Source organism: Apodemus sylvaticus, chromosome 19 (assembly GCF_947179515.1).
Source record: "Apodemus sylvaticus chromosome 19, mApoSyl1.1, whole genome shotgun sequence".
Lineage (NCBI taxonomy): Eukaryota > Metazoa > Chordata > Mammalia > Rodentia > Muridae > Apodemus > Apodemus sylvaticus.
Genome location: NC_067490.1, coordinates 15,128,161 through 15,134,491, shown reverse-complemented (window position 1 = coordinate 15,134,491; position 6,331 = coordinate 15,128,161). Strand labels below are relative to the sequence as shown.

The 6,331-nt window shown below is 41.0% G+C and overlaps 1 pseudogene; it reads left to right on the top strand.

Moving 5' to 3' along the window:
* The first annotated feature begins 255 nt into the window (after positions 1-255).
* On the top strand, positions 256-369 carry LOC127670270 (uncharacterized; annotated as a pseudogene).
* The last annotated feature ends 5,962 nt before the right edge of the window (positions 370-6,331 follow it).

The following is a 6,331-nucleotide window of genomic DNA, read 5'->3' as shown; positions in this document are numbered from 1 at the left end:
CAGGTAGGTGAGGAAATTACTTTCTCCATTTCCTGAGTGCTGTCCATGACACTCCTTTCAGTCAGAAGACAAGGGTGCTGTTGAAGTCCATTGTGGCAGTTTATTTCATCGAGCACAGTGTGGGATTATAAAGGGACAGACCTATTGTGTATCTGGAGAAAGTGTTTGCTATCTACAGTGCTGTGTGATAACATTCTTTAAATAGAAATGTTTTCATCATGGAGGAAAGCTCCTTGAGACTCAAGAAGGAGCTGCCCCTAGAGGAGGTGCAGATATGGCTGCTGTATCACATGTGCATTAGTAGGCAAGGCTATGTCCATGCTCAGTGTTCTGACCTGGGAACATCTAAATGATTAGTAGACTAACATTCCCTGAGAAAGGTGAACCTGAGAAGACCTCTAATATGGTGTCACACAGGCATGGGCGTGTTCCCATGGTGGAGAACAAGCAGAAGACTAGAAGAACTGTGCCTGAGATAGCTTCCTGGCACCTCAGGCTGTGGGCAAGAGTGAGCCCCAGACAAAGAATCCTCTCCTGGGTGAGGAACAAGCCTGCGACAACCACAGACTTGACCACCAGTTTGGTGCCCCATAAGCCTGGGGAGCACACTATGCTCAAGATGAGCCCTGCCCAGCTCCATGATGCACAATCAGGGCATAACACTCCTGAAATCACTCCTGAGACAACCCCAGACACTCACCCCGGTACCTCTAAAAGAACGAAGTAAGTGGTGAAGAAATGGAAGAGAAAGAACAACAGAAGGATGCAGGGACAACGAAGACCCACAGAACTGCAGAGGGTAGTGAGGAATGGCCTGGGATGAGTGGCTGGTGATGTTCCCATATGCCATTGCAGGAGGCGGAGGGGTTCTGGGCCTGTGCTGCCACCAGAGGTCAGTTCTGAGTCTTTGGCCCTGCAGCAGCAGGGGTCTGTTACCACCAAAGTCTAGACTGATGTCCCTGGTCGGGGCCCAGGGATATGTTGATGCCTGAGGGCTGTGTGAGAAAAAACCTGGTCCTGGGGGGTGTGAGAGCTGGAGAGCTGACCTGCTACAATATTCAGGAAAGCAGTGTAGTACAGTGTGGGAGTTGCAGGATGAGGGTATGAGAGCAGAAGGGTTGGTTGGGATGACTACCTCAGATACCACTCAAGCCTATGTCCAGGGATTTGAATTGGCCCGCCAGAACATCTACTCCACTGATGGACTTCTGAAGTGTATAAAGGGACTGGTCCCATAGATCCAAAACTACAGGATCTCCATGGCACAGGGCAACAATAGGGAATCTGAGTCCCAGTGGGGGTCCAGTGTTGATAAAGTAGCAGAGGCTAGAGGACTCATACCAGACCAATGAGTCATTGCAATGGACATTTGCAAGCAAAGAAGCATGGACAAAAGGGTACACTGTGAGAAAACACTGTAACAAGCCACAGCTTCAACAAGATTTTTTTTTTTGGTCTATGTTGACAGGGAGGATGAAAGGGTGAAGGATGGGTACAAGGGGAAGGGAAGATGAGTGAGATTGAAGTGTGTGATGTGAAAGTCACAAAGAACCAATAAAAATTTTAAAAAGTATAATTAAAAAAAAGACTCAGGAAGGAAACTCATAAGTCTCAGAAAGTCTCTGAAACTTACAATGTTCACAATGACTCCATTCCTTGAGATTATATAAGCAGTAAAAACTGCTGGAGCAAGACAAGACTCTGGCATGTCAAGTTGCCTGAAAGTTGCTCTTGCTGAGCACCCTTCCTTGGGTAAGGCTTTTCATTGATGCAGCTGTCTTTGAGTTAGCCATGCTCCTTTAAGTGGCATGTGTGTGTGTGTGTGTGTGTGTGTGTGTGTGTGTGTGTGTGTGTGGTATGTGTGTCTAATGTATATGTAATAAATAAAATACATAATATCTTTATAGAGTATATAAAATATAGACTACCTATTTTAATTATTTATGGTAACATTTATGCATTCATTGCTCTAAATATTAGATATAGGTCCCATAATTGAATGGTCTTTCTTAGGAGTTTCTCTTATTTCCCCAGACTACTTTATATTGATTTTATATCTTAAAGAAGTTCAAAACTATAATTTAAAGTTACATGGAAATTTATCAAGTGACATGATTAATCCCTTTTTTAAAATTACAGATAAAAGGATGATATTTTTAAATAACACCTTTGGGTAAGCTTATAGTCATCATCCATTTGTGTTAATAATTGATGGGCTGTAACGGAAATGGCACAAAACAAGGACAGAACATTCTGCCAGTTTGTAAGAACAAGGAGAAGTCAAGCCTCCCATGGCTATGATAAAATGTTTCACTGGTGACATTTGATGTCCTTTATTTATAGGGATGCTATTTAGAACAGCCACTGACCTTCAAGCAAATATGGAAAAACCATTTTTGAATAGAAAGTGAAAGTATAAGTAATTCAAGTTTTAGTTTATGTGGATTAAAGATACATAGAAATAATAAAGTTCTTGATGTGAGCTAGTGTGGTAGGATATTGATCAGTTTTCCCTTGTGCTAGCTCAAGTTTCTGCCTTAGATTATTCACCTAACACCTTGCCTCTGTGGGTTTCCTTGTGTGGTCATTGGTGATACATTTCTCTTTGTAATTCTGACAGTGGTAAGTGCAGTGACTGAGACACCCGTTTATAGCAAATACAGTAATGGGAACAACCATGGTTTCAGTGTTTTCTAATCATCCAGAAACCCTACTTAACAAGTTCACAATACTCTGTGTAGGAGTTTTAATCAAATGTTCATTGTCAAGACCAATGCACAAAGTCCTTTTGGTCATGATTTCATGGATGTGTTTCAGACAATCTTTCATTGCACTAGTTAACATTCGAATCTTAGTGGAAATCCCCAATGTGAGAAAGAATAAATTATTTTGCTAACATCAAAAGTTTTAAGAACTGCCTTGGCTTCTTTGACCACAACCTTATAATCTCCTTGAAATGGCATAAGTAGCGGCCATATTGTGTTTGATGATGGTTCACTTATACTACACCAAAAGCTTTTTCTTGTGTTTTTTTTCTAGTGCTGGAGTTGATTCAGAAACGCAAACATTTGATTTTCTCTTTACTAGGATGTGACAAGAACATTCAAAATTATTTTATTAGGAGTGATCCTGTGAAACTATTTGCTTGACTTTGTATGTTTGCCTTTCTGTGACTGAGCCCATAATATTTGGAAAACTAACCCTGCTTCAGCATTGCTGGCTGCAGTCCCAGACCTTGATTTACTGTTCCCAACCATCAGGAAGAAGGCATTAGGGTCTGTCATTGTGTGATTATCTGCTTCAGCAAGGTGAGGAGCTGTGATTATAGCCAGAAACTCCTTGTTGCCATATGGACAGTGAACTAAGGACTTTGTCTACCTACTCCCAATTTACCTGGAAAAACTTGGCTGAACCTACTAAGAATCACAATGCAATGTAAGTGATTTTGTGGGGCTATCCCCACAAAAGAGATGAGAAAGAGAACAGGAAAATCATTGTGTTTGCCAAGTGGGGCAGCTGCAGCAGAATAGCATCCAATATTGTAAAGTTGATCTGAATAGTGTCTAAAAGATTGCTCCACTATGAAGTCACATAGTGAGGTAATCAAAAACAAAATGAAGAACCACTTCCCCCAACCAGTTGCAGGAGTCTGACTTCACACAGGTTACTACAGACTCGGATGTGTACCTGAATCCCTCATCAGATTACAGAATGAACTGAAGTAGGCTATGGAAGCCCATTTCTGTACCCTGGTCCTAAGGTCTGATTTTTTTTCTATTGGAGGGATAAATTCACATTCTTTTTGTATACCAACTAAGCCGAATCTCTTAGTTAATCCAGAGCTTCATTTACTACTGTTTGTAGTTCTGTCTTTGGAACATCATTATGGATCAAGGTGTATAGGTCAAGCCTTCCAAACAGCTGGAGAGATAAGTTCTAACAGCCCCACCTCCCACTCCAGACTCCTAGAGAGACCACTCCTTTGTCAAGTGCAAAGGATCTTCTTGCATTAATTAAGTCTGAAAAACAAAAATGCAAAAGAATGAGTCCTCTACAGATTTATTCCATGTCAGGAATTCCGTAAAGATTGATGTGGATGTCATACAGAGCAGCCTTCGTGAGTTAAAGCTCATATTTCTGTGTTATGCTGAGCTTCTATGCCTACCACTCTGGTAATGTGTTCACTGCATAAGAATTAGATTGGCCAGCCCCAGACAGTACGGGCTGTCAGCTGGCTCACTAACTCCATCTATTTTGTGTTTGGTGTCTTTCCATACTGGATACGACTTAGTGAGCATAAATGTAAGTTTCAAAGGGCTTTGTACCTTTGATCGCTTCAGTAAGTCTATCAACTCAGCTCCTCCACACAGTCCTCTTCATCACCAATATTCTAATTGTCCCAGTACCATAGACTAGCCAGTCAAGCTATGCTCCAATTCTTTGAAGCAGACAATTGTCCCATTTGAGGTTATTATTTTTATGCAAATTGGATGAAAAGGCGTCTTTTAGGAGGATGTTTTTCCTAAGAGCTTTGGAGTTTGGCTCTTGCTCAGCTGCCCCTTTGTTAACCAATACCCCATGGTGAACCTATCATCTGTGGAGGGAGCTTTGCCTTTCATCTCCTGCACTGGTTAGTCAAAAGGAAACCCAATGGGACACAGGTCTGCTCTAAAGAAGGAGCCACAGTGACAGATGGCATAGAGACTATGTACACACTAACTATGTAGTCTGAATGGCACCCTGCCTTCAGCATGTCATTTCTAACTTAGGTAGACTGCCAGTTGGCCAGTTGGACATTTGACTTGTTGGCTCTGATGACACATGATGGACATTTCTGATAGCATTCACTCTGTGTCCTCTAGTCAGACTCTACATCTACTTAGCCTGATATATGAAACTATTATAGTCTCAGGTCATTATTAACTGGTGTTAAAGCTGATCACTTAGTCAAGGATATCCAGACTGTACTTTTTCATGCTAGATTTGCCACACACTCAAAGGAAAGGTTTTTCCCCACAATGTGTAGCTCCAGTGAATGCCTTTATTCTTCAGCCAGTAGGGATGCCTACTTTTCTATCTGAAGATCAGAATCCCTACCTGTTCTAGGTGCATCTCAAATGTGATGCTTTTTTACACCATTTAGTACAGGTGGCATACATAACTTTGTTCACAGGTATAATATGTGCCATTGCCCCCAGGACTAGAAGACTACAGATATTAGACTTGTGGATAGAACAATCATCCGTTTGTTTAGGATCTGTGTTTTCATATCATCCAGACACTTGGACCATTTTTAAAATATCACTTATATCGTTTCTCTTCTCATTATTTTAATTTGATCTCTTTTGTACTGGAGCACAACTCATTTGCTAAAATCTCCACTGTGCTTGCCACTTCTTAGCCACTCATTTCAGCTTGCAGGGATTATTCACTGACAGAGTGACTAAGTTGATACTAGTAGACTGTCCATGTGTGTTCAGAATATCATAACCCCAGGCAAGAGAGTTGGCTTACCCCCAATCTGTATTGGGTATTCATGGTGATTCCTTTCCCAGAAGACTATGAAATAAGCCTGATTACCCCATATCGTAGGGATGGAAAATAACCCATCAACATGCACAGTGGTAAGTTACAACTTTCTGAACATGGTGAAATCCAGGTTCATGTTCTGTCCCTTCCTGCTTTAGCACCCACAGCTCTTGTTTTATAAACAATATCTGCTCTCCTACCATCCTATCTGTTTTTATTTTTTTTATTTTTGCACCTCCTTACTATCTAGCTTAATACTTTGTGTCTGTTACAAATCTGAGTACTCTACCATCTTTCTGATCCATTCATTTATTCCAGCTATGTCATTTAACTATTTGGTCTATATCATTGATATATCCCCTGTGTTTATCACACATTAGAACATTGGCTCTGCAAACATATTCCCTGCCCTGTCAATCTTGGTTTAGTTCAATCTTAATATTTTAGGATTTTTGTCTTGTAAGGCATACCACTATTTCTCCAAGAGCAGTGATAATATCCCATGACCAACTTGTTAAAGGATGCTTTATGTCTGGATTCTTACCCTATGGTTACTTCTTTAGTAGTAGGGTCATAATTACAAGAGTTTTTACATTGGTTTTCCCTGAAAACAGAATCATAATGGGAAACATGTTGTCTCTGTGACTGTCAGTCTGTCCGAATCTTGTGTCTCATTGTGTGGCCTAGGTTGGTCTCACATTCATACCATCTCCAAGGAAAACAGGGTTGCAGTATCTTGCCCAGCTCTCAAAGATGACTTTTGCAGAACCAATCATTGTTGGAAGGAAGGAGTGTTAAGAGC